We start from the raw sequence: 15,947 nt of genomic DNA, 5'->3' as shown, positions 1-15,947 counted from the left end.
AACAGGATCAGCAGCTGTCATCTTTCCCTGTAATGTGTAGCTACGCTAAGGGATATAAGAAAGTATTATTTGATCTAATGGATATTACAATATCCAACAGCTATGCAATACAGGAAAAATTCATGAAAAAACAAAACAAAAAAAAACAGCACTTCACAGAATTTAGAGAGTCCTCCTAGCAGAATAAATCCTTGAGAGCATTGTGCTTCCTGACTATCTGAGATGGGGCAGACCACAAAAGGGCATTCCACTTGTTAGGCTCCAGGTAGCTCAGTGGGCACATTTCACAAGGTTTATACCCCCAAACTCTAAAAATAAACCTCCATGCCGTGATTGTGTTGTATGCAAGGCTGGAAAAAAAAAGTGTGCAACGAAATATGAGTGTGAAAAGTGTTTGGTGGCTTTGCATTTCCTGGAATGTTTTAGGGTGTTTCACACCTGTAAAAACGTTTAAAGTGTTCCTCTGGTTGCAAACAGAGGTATGACTAAAATTTTAGTACGATGCAGATTACATGTATAAAACTAGTAGTGTAAAACTATATGTTACGTATGAAAAAAAAGTATATACATGCATGGTCAGCTTGTTAAAATTAGTATGCTAATGAGTTAATTGTGTTATTCTGGGTGGAGGAGTTTGTCCACTTATGCTTTAGTCCTTATTCAAAATCTCTGATTTCACTCTTACCTAAATTTAAACTTGTAAGATTCATAACAGGTGGATGAAAATCATGGTTGACTTGTTCTTGTTGATGAATATGAATGTTATATAAGTTATGTACTATTTTATTGGAATTTTCCGGAATTGAAGAAATATGGAGCTTAAATTTCACTCTGTTCTGACATTGACTACCATTAATATTGGACATTTCCTTTGAAAACAGTCAACCTGATTTCAACAATACTCTTCCGCTCTCCAGCCAAGAATTTTTGTTAAACGCTGGACTAATTTCTAGTCAAATCAGCACTAATTTTAATCACAGTAAGACTGAAGTATGATAAATATTTTAAACAAAATTGAGTTTTTATTCTAAATGTATATACAGGGTCAACTTTAATAAATCCGACAAACTGCAGGGACTTATTCTTGACTGGAAATGGAGGTAAAAATGTCCTATGAATATGTGTCTGGAAATGCATCATTGCGACGGTAGATGGCACTGACGAATGAAATTTTCTCTGACTACTTGCAGTATGTTTCTTCTGTTGCAGATAGTGTGATTGAAGCAGCGTACTTTCGGAAGCAGAATGGTCTGGTATTTATGTTGGGAACAAGCCGAGATGGTGTTTGTGTACGGCCAAGCCAATGGAAACGGTCGAGAGGCAGCACGGCTACACCAAAACAAGTACCCTCACAGACGCCAACCACATCACACAACGTTTCAAGCCATTTTTGGGAGTTTGTGTGATCATGGGTCCTTTCAGACAGCCAAACGTGCGGGGAGGTGGCGGACTGTGCGTACACCAGATCTGGAGGAACAGGTTCTACAGGACATTGAGACGAACCCTTGTACAAGCTCCAGGCAAGTGGCCCGCCAACATGGTGTAAGCCAGACTACGATTATGTGTATCCTGCATGACAATTGCTATCATCCCTATCGCCTGCAAGGGGTGCAAGGATTATCAGCAGCAGATTTCCCTCTACGGGAAGGATTTTGTCGATGGTTTTTGCACCAGGCCATCATACTTATGGGATTTCTATCGTCAGTTCTCTTTACCAATGAAACAACCTTTACCTGAAATGGCATCGTCAGTCTGCACAATCTGTGGGCTACAGAAAATCCCCGGGGAATGGTTGGAGCGTCTCACCAGCATCAATGTTTGGGCAAGGATTCTTGGCGACCACATATTTGGACCAGTTATTATTCCACAATGCCTCAACGGAGGAATGTACCTGGACTTCCTGCAGAATACTCTGTCTGGATTGCTTGAGAATGTGCCTTTGGCAATAAGACAGGTTATGTGGTTTCTGCATGATGGAGCACCATCCCACTTCCGCATTACAGTTCACCAACACCTCAACAACATCCCCAGGCGCTGGATAGGACGTGGAGGCCCTGTTGCATGGCCTCCTAGATCACCGGACTTAAACCCCCTGGATTTTTACCTCTGGGGACATCTGAAAAGCGTTGTGTATGCTGAACCAGTTCCTGATGTGCAGACCCTTCAACAGCGTGTTCACGACGCCTGTGGCGCTATTCGGCGAGAGGCCGGAACGTGCGAAAGAGTGAGGCAATCCATGGTAGTCTGAATGCGTGCATTGGAGCCCATGGAGGCCACTTTGAACATCTGCTGTGACGTGGATGCGATTCAGCTATGTACTGTGTTCCAGGACTATTTGTTGTCGTTGCACGCACACTGTCCATTTCCGGACACGTGTTCGTAGGACATTTTTTCCTCCATTTCCAGTCAGGTATCAGTCCCTGCAGTTTGTCAGTTTTATTAAAGTTCACCTTGTATATATACAGGATGAAGCGAAATTCGCGCACTCGGGCATCGCAGTGCGACTCCTCACATGCCAGCAATAAAAAAATGTCTCTCACAAAAGTTCGTCCTGCGAGTATATCAGGCAGAAAAAGGACGTTGAAGAGTGGCAATCTGTCAACACTGTAACCACATGTACGGTAAGTACCTCTGTCAGCAATTATTATCCTTGCTGTACAGTTGGTGCAGTGGGTAAAGTTTTGGGGTGGCATGCAGGAGGTCGAGGGTTCGATCCTAGGTTGAGGCGCAATTTTTTATTTTCTAATTTCCATCGGACATTACATATTGTAATGCAGTAAGACTCCGTACCTTAGGTCGCATGAATCCTACATTCACAACATTTTGTAACGGTGAACACAACAAATACTTTGCTAGGCCTACTGGTAATGTAAGCCCTAACGAAATGTAATGGACCTGAAGGAGGCTAGAATAATAGTTGCTACTAATCTATGAAATCATTGGAGGAGAGTACAAAGAAAACAGATTTCGCATCTAGTTTATGAAGTGGTGCGAATAATTCACGCCCACGACGTGGAAAAGGCGTCTTTCAAAGGTGACCAATGAAAACAATTGTTCGTCCATTTGTAGGATTGTAGTATGTAAGTGCAAATGGTTTCTAGAGGACCCGCTGCAATCGCTGTTGACGTTTAAGTTGCCAGATACCATACCACCTGGACTACATTTATGAAATAAAAAAACATAAGCTTCAACCCAGGATCGACCCCTCGACCTCCTGAATGCTAACCCAAAACTGTATCCACTGCACCAACTGTACAGCACAAAGAATATGTGCTGACAGAGGTAGTTACCCTACATGTGGTTACAGTGTTGCCAGATTGCCACTCTTCAACGCCCTTTTTCTGCCGGATATACTCGAAGGACGAACTTTTGTGAGGTGAGAGACATTTTTTTATTGCTGGCATGTGAGGAGTCACGTTGCGACGCCTGAGTGCGTGAATTTCGCTTCAGCCTGTATATATATGTTATATACACACTCAACTTTCGATTTACCATAATCGGATCAACTGTGTTGTGGCTTAACCACGAAATCAAAAACACTAAAAATGCACGAGTATTAGGAGTTACAGTAATACAGAATTACAAAGGGTCGGGATAATATTGCCAGGGTGATGCTCTCATCACCACAAAACTTTTTTTGAGAAACTTGAGAAGCAAAATAAAGAAAAAGTGTTTCTCGGTACAAAAGCAGAAAACCATGACTATTTTCAGAAACAGTAAAGTTAGGTAGGCTGAATATTTTTCTTTGCCTTCTTAGTTTCAAAGAAAAGTGCTGTTCATTTTTTCCATTTATTAATTGTGCTAGTGCTACTTTCAGTGCAAAGTATTGGGTAAGTTAATAAAAAACAATACAGTAGTATCATCTTAACTGTACTTTCAGTATGTCTGTTCTTTTTTTTTTTTAAACTTTAACCAGGATTTTATTTATCCAGGAAGCCTTAACCCTACATTATCCTGGTTAATTGAAAGTTGAGTATATTGTATATATTTTCTCTATTATTAGCATTATTTTCATGTACTACTGTTTCATATGTACTGTATGTCTTATTTTCTTGTACATCAAGCTGAAGATGACCTTAACACAGGTCGAAACATGTCCTTAGATAATATTCAGACAGGCCATTTAAGTGGTAACATTTGATTGTATTTAACAGATGGAAAATATGTACGTAAATTCTTACTAAGAATATTTAAGTATAAATATATGCTTCCCTTGTCTGTTTGAAAGTTTAATGCCCTTTATCTTTTCTGAGTTCTTATGGATATTTTCTGCTATAATTTATTTATTAAAATTAATTAGTGGGCAGAAATTAAAATATAATTTCAATGTACTATATTAATAATAATGAGAACAATTTAATTGTAATTTAAAAGATATAAAGTGACATTTGCACAACAAATCCCTACTGAAAATCTCACTCCAAAAACCAACTGGTCAAGAGGGTTGCCGGATCCCATACCTGCTATGTAAGATTCAATAGTAAAAAGTGAAATACTTAGCTTACATTAAACCACTTTTATTATTTTAGTGCACATTTTCATTATTTTTAAATGCCTGTTTTAGCCAAAATAAATGCCTGAATTTCTGGACTCTAGTGATAAATAAGGACATAACTGGTAGCGTTTTACACTATGACTAAGTTTTATTTAATTACTCTTAATTACACTTTAACACAGTCGCACTAGTTCCACAGTTTACACTCTCTATTCACACTAACAAAGTCTCACTGGTTTCTCAGTTTACACTCTCCAGTACTACACATTTACACAGTCTCACTGGTACGTAAGAGACGTAACAGTTTATTTTTCCATTTGAGGACCGTTTTTGCAAAACTTGCTTTGTGAAAAAGTGAAATTTTTCAGGAGAGACAAAGAACTGTTTTCCAACAAGGGCTTTTTAGTTATAAACTTTCTTTTTTGTTGATCAACTTTATAATTAGTGCTTATTACACGGTGATCTTTGGGTTTTATTTAATTTAAGAATTGTACACTGTATGAGGGTTCAAAAGTCAACAGTTCTTTCAAAACTTGCATTCTACACAAAATATTTGTGAAGAGAGTGTTAGTAATTTTACTAAAACATGAGTTATCTTGGTTTTTCCATCAATTAAACATATTTAATAACAGTGTAAGTTTTACAGTACACCATTCCTGCAATTTCTGATATGTACACTCTGATGAATATCGGTATCCCCTGCTTGTCGTAAGAGGTGACTAAAAGGGGCCCCAGGGGCTCTGAACTTTGGAGCCAGGGTTGGCGACAACGGGGCCCTTAGCTGAGCCCTGGCATTGTTTCCACTTAATTGTTCCAGGCTCCTCACTTTCATCTATCCTATTCGACCTCCCTTGGTCAACTCTTGTTCTTTTCGGACCCCGACGGTATTACGTATGAAGGGCTAGGGAGCCTCTCATTTTCATGCCCTTCGTGGCCTTTGTCTTCCTTTGGCCGATACCTTCATTTTTCGAAGTGTCGGATCCCTTCCTGTTTTCCCTCTGATTAGTGTTATATAGAGGATGGTTGCCTAGTTGTACTTCCTCTTAAAACAATAATCACTACCACCATCAGTTAATTCAGAAGAGAATGTTATTCTTGTTCTATGAAATTTATTTACATGGACATTTTATCCACCTTTCACTCAAAATTATTCGACATCATAGTCTTCAAAATAATTTAAATATTGCCTTTGGCATATACGCTTTATGAATATAAAAGAAACCACAAAAAGAAAGGACAATAGTATCGTTCTAATTTTATCAGATATTTATTAACACCAAAAAGAGGACCATTGTCGTATTAATTTTAAACCAAATCCATGCAGTTATAAAGATTAACAGTTTCAATGACTTCAAAATGAAAATCATTCCTGTAGAAAGCAAGTTTTGCTGTAGGTAACTCTTAAGTAGTAGAAAGCTAGTTTTCCAAAAGCTCGCTAAATTTTATCGACTATTACTGCAGCAAGAAGCAAGTTATACAAAAACAGGTTTCACCATCCTATAGAGGACTTCAATATGAATGTGAATCAATAAAAAAGTAAATTTCCAATTTTTTGCAGAAAGCAAGTTTTGCAAAAACGGTCCTCATTTATTAATTTTGCTAGTGCTACTTTCACTGCAATGTATTGGGTAAGTTAATAAAAAACAATACAGTAGTATCATTTCAACTGTACTTCCAGTACGCCTGTGTTAAGGTCATCTTCAGCTTGATGTACAAGAAATAAGACATGCAGTACACATGAAACAGTAGTACATGAAAATAAAGCTAATAGTAGAGAAAATATATACAATACACTCAACTCTCAATTAACCAGGATAATGTAGGGTTAAGGCTTCCTCTCTTACCAGTACACAGTTATACAATACACAGATTCAGTCATGCATGTCATGCACCATCTGTCAACAACTCGTTCAGCAGTCGTACACTCAGCAGTCATTACAGGTTATGTAATGTATTGAATAGGAGGATTGTTAATAAAGTTTTCTTGTTGTAAAGTAAAGCACCAAGCAGTTGTCGTTCAATTACATGCATCATGGCATGCACAGACTGCAGACAGAGACTGAACTCAAGATGGAGCCAAACACAACTTGATAGCAAACACTTAACTGGAACACAACTCCAAATGATCTTAATGGCATTACACACACAATACTCAGTACTCCACGGCGATAGACTCACAGCACTCTGACACTGAACTGAACTCAACTCAACCCTGAGACTGACTTACTGCCACCTTATATAGGCCGAAGTCTCCAGAATATTCCAGAGCATTTTCAATCTCCAGTCCTTTCAAGGTTCCAGGAAAACATAGATAAAAAGTAACATTTGTACAAGAAATCTCTACTGAAAATCTCACTCAAAATGCCAAATGGTTGAGAGAGTTGCCAGGTCCCATGCCTGCTATGTAAGATTAAATACTAAAATATGAAATACGTAGCTTACATTAAACCACTTTTATAATTTTAATACCCATTTTCATCATTTTTAAATGCCTATTTTCACTATTTTACTGCCTGTTTTAACCAAAATAAATGCCTGAATTTCTGGACTTTAGTGATAAATAAGGACACAACTGGTAGCGTTTTATTCTATGACTAAGTTTTATTTAACTGCTATTAATTTTACACTAACACAGTCACACTAGTTTCACAGTTTCCACAGTTTACACTCTCTATTTACACTAACACAGTCACATTGGTTTCTCAGTTTACACTTTCCAGTACTACACATTTACACACTACACAGATTCAGTCATTCATGGTATAAACCATCTGTCAATAACTCGTTCGGCAGTCGTACACTCGGCAGTTATTGCAGGTTATGAGATGTATTGAATAGGAGATTCATAATAAAGTTTTCTTGTTGTTAAGTAAAGCACTCAGCAGTCGTCGTTTGATTACATATGCCAGTCTCCTATGTTGTCACGGCACGCACAGACTGCAGACAGAGACTGAACTCAAGATGGAGCCAAACACAACTTGATAGCAGACACTTAACTGGAACACAACTCCAAATGAACTTAATGGCATTACACACGCAATAGTACTCCACAGCGATAGACTCGCAGCACTCTGACACCGAACTGAACTCGACTTCACCCCGAGACTGACTTACTGCCCTCTTTATACAGGCAGGCTTCCTTCTCGAAGTATTTCCTGAGAAGGGGAGGTCTCCACAATACTCCAGAGCATTTTTAATCTCCAGTCTTTTCAAGATTCCAGGGAGACATAAGGAGAGGGGCCGGACTTTCACCCCGACTTGTCCTCCTTAGTGGTGGCCGCGCAACAAAGGGCCGGACAAGAATCTAGTAGCGCCATCAATTGCTCTCGGGCAGGTCCAAGCTAGCTCGCCACTTCCTAGTCCCTGGGAAGATCTAAAAAAGTAAAATGGAAGACAACCTGTTACAGTATTGTTTCATATTATTTCTATTTACTTATCATATACTATGCGAGGTGCTGAGACTAAGACAAACATTACATATCATCTATCACATTGTAAGAAGGTAGGTATTGGTAAAGTGATCCTTCATTCCCAATGGTGAAATCACTGCAACAGATAAAGGTATTATTCATTATTTCTCCAAGGGTGGTGGTTGCATTTTTAAGTGAGCTTCATTTTCAAAGCAGGTACTCAAAATGGTCTCCTCATTCACTTACATATATTTAGGCAGTGGAAATAATCTTGCTTGATATAATGCTTGTCTTCAGACTTCAATGATAATGGTTAGGACTCTCCGACAACTACACAAACCCTTTCCTTTAATAAGGGTCCAGCTTTGCAAGGTCAGGTGACTTCAATCAGTCAATACTGATCTGCATTTAGGGCAGTCGCCCAGGTGGCAGATTCCCTATCTGTTGTTTTCCTAGCCTTTTCCTAAATGATTTCAAAGAAATTGGAAATTTATTGAACGTCTCACTTGGTAAGTTATTCCAATCCCTAACTCCCCTTCCTATAAATGAATATTTGCCCCAGTTTGTCCTCTTGAATTCCAACTTTATCTTCATATTGTGATCTTTCCTACTTTTATAAACGCCACTCAAACTTATTCGTCTACTAATGTCATTCCATGCCATCTCTCCGCTGACAGCTCAGAACATACCACTTAGTCGAGCAGCTCTTCTTCTTTCTCTCAGTTCTTCCCAACACAAACTTTGCAACATTTTTGTAACGCTACTCTTTTGTCGGAAATCACCCAGAACAAAACGAACTGCTTTTCTTTGGATTTTTTCCAATTCTTGAATCAGGTAATCCTGGTGAGGGTCCCATACACTGGAACCATACTCTAGTTGGGGTCTTACCAGAGACTTATATGCCCTCTCCTTTACATCCTTACTACAACCCCTAAACACCCTCATTGCCATGTGCAGAGATCTGTACCCTTTATTTACAATCCCATTTATGTGATTACCCCAATGAAGATCTTTCATTATTTTAACACCTAGATACTTACAATGATCCCCAACAGGAATTTTCACCCCATCAACGCAGTAATTAAAACTGAGAGGACTTTTCCTATTTGTGAAACTCACAACCTGACTTTTAACCCCGTTTATCTACATACCATTGCCTGCTGTCCATCTCACAACATTATCGAGGTCACGTTGCAGTTGCTCAGAATCTTGTAAATTATTTATTACTCTATACAGAATAACATCATCTGCAAAAAGCCTTACCTCTGATTCCACTCCTTTACTCATATCATTTATATATATATATATATATAAGAAAACGTAAAGGTCCGATAATACTGCCTTGAGGAATTCCCCTCTTAATTATTACAGGGTCAGATAAAGCTTCACCTACTGTAATTCTCTGAGATCTATTTTCTAGAAATATAGCAACCCATTCAGTCACTCTTTTGTCTAGTCCAATTGCACTCATTTTTGCCATTTGACCTCCAGAATCCATGATATCTGCTATATCTTGCTGGAATCCTACAAGTTGTGCTTCAGTGGAATAACCTTTCCTAAAACCGAACTGCCTTCTATCGAACCAGTTATTAATTTCACAAACATGTCTAATATAATCAGAAAGAATGCCTTCCCAAGCTTACATACAACGCATGTCAAACTTACTGGCCTGTAATTTTCAGCTTTATGTCTATCACCCTTTCCTTTATACACAGGGGCTACTATAGCAACTCTCCATTCATCTGGTATAGCTCCTCCGACCAAACAATAATCAAATAAGTACCTCAGATATGGTACTATATCCCAACCCATTGTCTTTAGTATATCCCCAGAAATCTTATCAATTCCAGCCGCTTTTCTAGTTTTCAACTTTTGTATCTTATTGTAAATGTCATTGTTATCATACGTAAATTTTAATACTTCATTGGCCTTAGTCTCCTGCTCTATCTCGACATTTTCCTTGTAACCAACAATCTTGGCATACTGCTGACTGAATACTTCTGCCTTTTGAAGATCCTCACATACACACTCCCCTTGTTCATTAATTATTCCTGGAATGTCCTTTTTGGAATCTGTTTCTTCCTTAAAATACCTATACATACCCTTCCATTTTTCACTAAAATTTTTATGACTGCCAATTATGCTTGCCATCATGTTATCCTTAGCTGCCTTTTTGCTAGATTCAATTTTCTAGTAAGTTCCTTTAATTTCTCCTTACTTCCACAGCCATTTCTAACTCTATTTCTTTCTGGTCTGTACCTCCTTCTTAGTCTCTTTATTTCTCTATTATAATAAGGTGGGTCTTTACCATTCCTTACCTCCCTTAAAGGTACAAACCTGTTTTTGCATTCCTCAACAATTTGTGGGCAAAACACCAAATTGTTCTTGCATTATCCTTTTTTTTTTTTTTGGAAATTTCAAGTCCAAATGGCTTCAAATATTGAAAGATCAATGTGCGAGGGTACCATCCTGTTTAATCTATATGTTAATAGTGTCATATTCAGCTCATCCTATAACAAACAAAAACATTTCATTTGGTGTAAATACTGTATTTTGTGTTCTGTGAGATTACTTTTAAGAAATGCAATCCAATAAGTTGTTTGTCTAATAATCAACATGCTGCAGTGGATGAACAGGAAATGATTTAGTTTCCCAACTGAAATGACTGAGATTTGATTCCAAATAGTGATTTCCCACTTTCTGTGCAAATCCCTGATGCCAGTACCAACTTTTGGAAGGGAAGAACAGACTGAAAATGTACATCTATGGATCCATTCGTTTGATGTCCATCAGATGCCAACAAATGGAGCACCTCATCTCATACTACTTACAGAATGGAGATACTGTAAATGCTACCATGTGTTTACAACCTTAGCAAGATTTGAAGATGTAACAGATTTTGCTAAAATCCGCCATATATGATGTACAGATCCAATAACCACCACATACAAAGGAGAAATCTAACAGTAACTGACAGGTTGTGTGCAAAGTATAAAAGTGGTGGGAAGTGAATATTTTGGCAAAATTTCTCTATTATAGGCCACATAGATTAATGATACTGGTTCATATACAGTATATTTTTGGTGCAAAAAATAATGGTTAGCTGTATGAAATTTACAGAAACTGCAGAAAATAAATTAAGGAATCCATAATGGTTTGAAGCCGGCCCCGTGGTGTAGGGGTAGCGTGCCTGCCTTTTACCTGGAGGCCCCGAGTTCGATTCCCGGCCAGGTCAGGGATTTTTACCTGGATCTGAGGGCTGGTTCGAGGTCCACTCAGCCTACGTGTTTAGAATTGAGGAGCTATCTGACGGTGAGATAGCGGTCCTGGACTAGAAAGCCAAGAATAACGGCTGAGAGGGTTCATCGTGCTGACCACATGACACCTAATAATCTGCAGGCCTTCAGGCTGAGCAGCGGTCGCTTGGTAGGCCAAGGCCCTTCAAGGGCTGTAGTGCTATGGGGTTTGGTTATAATGATTTGAACTTGCCTCTGAAATGGATCTTGAGAAAATGAAAATAAACACCAAAACTATAGAAATAAGCAATGAAAGGAAGAGGAAGACTTGTAGATAGTTGAGTCAATATTTACAAACAATAACCCTGAAATGGCCTTTCATGTAGGAAATATATATAGCATACAAGCTACTGATACACTTTTCTTTCTTTCTTTCTTTTTGTATTGAAGAATAGTAGATCTTATGGTACCGGGCGAGTTGGCCGTGCGCGTAGAGGCGCGCGGCTGTGAAGCTTGCATCCGGGAGATAGTAGGTTCGAATCCCACTATCGGCAGCCCTGAAAATGGTTTTCCGTGGTTTCCCATTTTCACACCAGGCAAATGCTGGGGCTGTACCTTAATTAAGGCCACGGCCGCTTCCTTCCAACTCCTAGCCCTTTCCTATCCCCTCGTTGCCATAAGACCTATCTGTGTCGGTGCGACGTAAAGCCACTAGCAAAAAAAAAAAAAAAAAGATCTTATGGTGACAATGGGACACGAAAGGGCTCAGAGTGGGAAGGAATCAACCATGGCCTTGATTCACGTACAGTCCTTCCCTCCTGTGAAAATGGGAAGCTATCTTCAGGGTTGCCGACAGTGGAGCCCGAATCTACAACATAACTTCCAGCTTTCAAAAGAGAAATCCGAAAGATCCTAAAGCGGAAAATTTTCAACAACCTGCATGCATCGCAATGTCTTGAGACATAATGTAAAAGGACGGCAAGGGGGTAGATACAATACTAATACAAGTCAAATATATGTTATGGTAACCCCTGAAATTAAATAAGTACACAAAGTTACATCTTGATGAATGCTCATCTGTTTCCACTTAACACTGGGAACACTTTCCATGATCGTATAAAACAAGGAAATTAACCAGAATATGTCTCCCTAAAAGACTGATAATATCTTTTCATAGTTGAACTCCTTACGAACTCCACTAAAAATACCAAATCGCTAATCAATTTGTCACACAATTCCACGAGTTTCAGAACTACCACCAAAGTTACTCACACCCACACACAAACAAAGCATTTCATACCTGCTACGAAGCACAACGCAGTTACTAAAGTTGTTATATATAAATTCACAGCCTGCTACTTTTCACGGATTTCTTTCGTTCAAAATCACAGCCTGCTACTTGTTTGGGAACATCTCAGTGAATGAAGTAGCAGTTGAGGTTGAACATGTGACAACAGCACGGTGATAATCGAAAATGTGATTATCGATACAATTACCGGTTTAATTTCAAACAGTGCATCTCATATTACCAGCTACTACCGAAAGTCAAACAAATCCGATTTGACCACAGAAAGCCGAACCAAGCGTGGATACTCCAAATTTGTATAATAACATTGTTCATCTGTACAACCATAAAACACACTCAAAATCCATATATTTTATGGAAAAACCGGAATACTTAACAGGTATGCTACTACCTCCCAAATGCAAGCTGACAACTACTTGACCCAAACTGTACAGTAATGGTAGCATAGTGGCAAAAGAACTGAAGTATATGAGCTGCTCATGTTCCCAATAAGAATGGTACAAAGTGTGATATGGTGGTAAAGGAGAGGACTGTGCTCAAATTCCCTCCCCCTCATTTGTTGTTGTAGGATTTCCTTCTTTAAGATACCTTGATATCTTTAAAGTGCAATAATGATGGTTGATGATGATGAATATTAACAGAGCAAAGCATATAAAAGTAGGGAACAAAGCAGTCACATGTCAACACACACGGCAAAAAAGGTCGGATGTACAGAAAATAGAAAGAAACTGGACCTTAAACAACGTATACCTTCACTAGGTTAAATTTAGTAAAATCTGAATATTTTTAGCTATCAAAAATCAGTCAATACTGATATGCATTTAGGGCAATCACCCAGGTGGCAGATTTCCTATCTGTTGTTTTCCTAGCCTTTTCTTAAATGATTTCAAAAGAATTGGAAATTTATTGAACACCTCCCTTGGTAAGTTATTCCAATCCCTATCTCCCTTTCCTATAAATGAATATTTGCCCCAATTTGTCCTCTTGAATTCAAACCTTATCTTCATATTGTGATCTTTCCTACTTTTAAAGACGACACCCAAACTTCACTGTGTACTAATGTCATTCCACGCTCACTCTCCGCTGACAGCTCGGAACATACCACTTATAATACCAATATATATATTGGTATTATAAATTTACTCATTTGGGACAAAAATTTCAGATTCCCTATGGGAATCAACATCTATATCAACATACCACTTAGTCGAGCAGCTCGTCTTCTTTCTCCCAAGTCCTCCCACCCCAAACTTTGCAACATTTTTGTAATGCTGCTCTTTTGTCGGAAATCACCCAGAACAAATCGAGCTGCTTTTCTTTGGATTTTTCCCAGCTCATGAATCAAGTAATCCTGGTGAGAGTCCCATACACTGGAACCACACCCTAGTTGGGGTCTTACCACAGACTTATATGCCCTCTCCTTTACATCCTTACTACACCCCTAAACACCCTCATAACCATGTGCAGAGATCTGTACCCTTTATTTACAATACCATTTATGTGATTGCCCCAATGAAGATCTTTCCTTACATTAACACTTAGATACTTACAATGAGCCCCATTAGGAAATTTCACCCCGTCCATGCAGTAATTAAAACTGAGAGGACTTTTCCTATTTGTGAAACTCACAACCTGACTTTTAACCCCGTTTATCATCATACCATTGCCTGCTGCCCATCTCCCAACATTATCGAGGTCATGTTGCAGTTGCTCACAATCTTGTAACTTATTTATTACTCTATACAGAATGACATCATCCGCAAAAAGCCTTACCTCTGATTCTACTTTTTTACTCATATCATCTATATATAAGAAAACATAAAGGTCCAATAATACTGCCTTATGGAATTCCCCTCTTAAATTTTACAGGGTCAGATAAAGCTTCACCTACTCTAATTCTCTGAGATCTATTTTCTAGAAATATAGCAACCCATTCAGTCACCCTTTTGTCTAGTCCAACTGCACACATTTTTGCCAGTAGTCTCCCATGATCCACCCTATCAAATGCTTTAAACAGGACAATCGCGATACAGTCCATTTAACCTCCTGATTCCAAGATATCTGCTATAACTTGCTGGAATCCTACAAGTTGAGCTTCAGTGGAATAACCTTTCCTAAAACCAAACTGCCTCCTATCGAACCACTTATTAATTTCGCATACATGTATAATATAATCAGAAAGAATGCCTTCCCAAAGCTTACATGCAATGCATGTCAAACTTACTGGCCAGTAATTTTCAGCTTTATGTCTATCACCCTTTCCTTCATACACAGGGGCTACTATAGCAACTCTCCATTCATTTGGTATAGCTCCTTCAACCAAACAATAATCAAATAATACCTCAGCTATGGTACCATATCCCAAACCATTATCTTTAGTATATCCCCAGAAATCTTATCAATTCAAGCCGCTTTTATAGTTTTCAACTTTTGCATCTTATTGTAAATGTCATTCTTGAAAATATGAAAATCCACAGCCTGTTTCCAGTCATTTGAGCAGGTCAGGAATGGAATGAAATGAAGCGCCCATCTAGCAGCGAGGATAGGAAATGTGCCGGCTGCCTAAGCCTGTCGCACACTCCTCTGGGGCAATGATAAGTGACTGACAGATGAAATGAAATGTTAATGGAGAGTGTTGCTGGAATGAAAGATGACTGGGAAAACTGGAGTACTCGGAGAAAAACCTGTCCTGCCTCTGCTTTGTCCAGCACAAATCTCACATGGAGTGCCCGGGATTTGAACCACAATATCCAGCGGTGAGAGGCTGGTGCACTGCCACCTGAGCCACGGAGGTTTCTGTAAATATCATTGTTATCATATGTAAATTTTAATACTTCTTTAGCATTAGTCACCTCCTGTATCTGGACATTATCCTTGAAACCAACAATCTTGACATACTGCTGACTGAATACTTCTGCCTTTTGAAGATCCTCACATACACACTCCCCTTGTTCATTAATTATTCCAGGAATTTCCTTCTTGGAACCTGTTTCTGCCTTAAAAGTACCCATATAAAGCCTTCCATTTTTCACAAAAGTTTGTATGACTGCCTATTATGCTTGCCACCATGTTATCCTTAGCTGCCTTCTTTGCTAGATTCAATTTCGTAGTAAGTTCCTTCAATTCCTCCTTACTTCCACAGCCATTTCTAACTCTATTTCTTTCCAGCCTGCACCTCCTCCTTAGTCTCTTTACTTCTCTGTTATAATAAAGTGGGTCTTTACCATTCCTTACCACCTTTAAAGGTACAAACCTGTTTTCACATTCCTCAACAATTGCTTTAAACCCATCCCAGAGTCTATTTACATTTTTATTTACCGTTTTCCACTGATCATAGTTACTTTTTAAAAACTGCCTCATGCCTGCTTTATCAGCCATATGGTACTGCCTAATAGTCCTACTTTTAAGACCCTCCTTTCTATCACCTTTATTTATAACTACGACAAAAACAAATTCATGATCACTAATACCATCTATTACTTCGGTTTCTCTATAGAGCT

The 15,947-nt window shown here is 38.7% G+C and overlaps 1 protein-coding gene across 3 annotated transcripts in view; it reads right to left on the bottom strand.

Moving 5' to 3' along the window:
• Window positions 1-15,947, bottom strand: part of Ipo9 (Importin 9) — an 839,375-nt gene that overhangs the window by 224,266 nt on the left and 599,162 nt on the right. For 2 of the 3 annotated variants that reach the window (XM_067141230.2, XM_068226247.1), the window contains one exon: window positions 6,769-7,868. The exons of the other annotated variant lie outside the window; for it this stretch is intronic. The gene's annotated coding sequence lies outside the window, so the exon portion shown is untranslated. Of the gene's footprint in view, window positions 1-6,768; window positions 7,869-15,947 lie in introns of those variants that run through there. 3 annotated transcript variants of the gene reach the window in all.

Source organism: Anabrus simplex, chromosome 2, assembly GCF_040414725.1.
Source record: "Anabrus simplex isolate iqAnaSimp1 chromosome 2, ASM4041472v1, whole genome shotgun sequence".
In the NCBI taxonomy this organism is placed as follows: Eukaryota; Metazoa; Arthropoda; class Insecta; order Orthoptera; family Tettigoniidae; genus Anabrus; species Anabrus simplex.
Note: the sequence above shows the minus strand (reverse complement) of the source record. Positions and strands in the feature narration are given on the sequence as shown.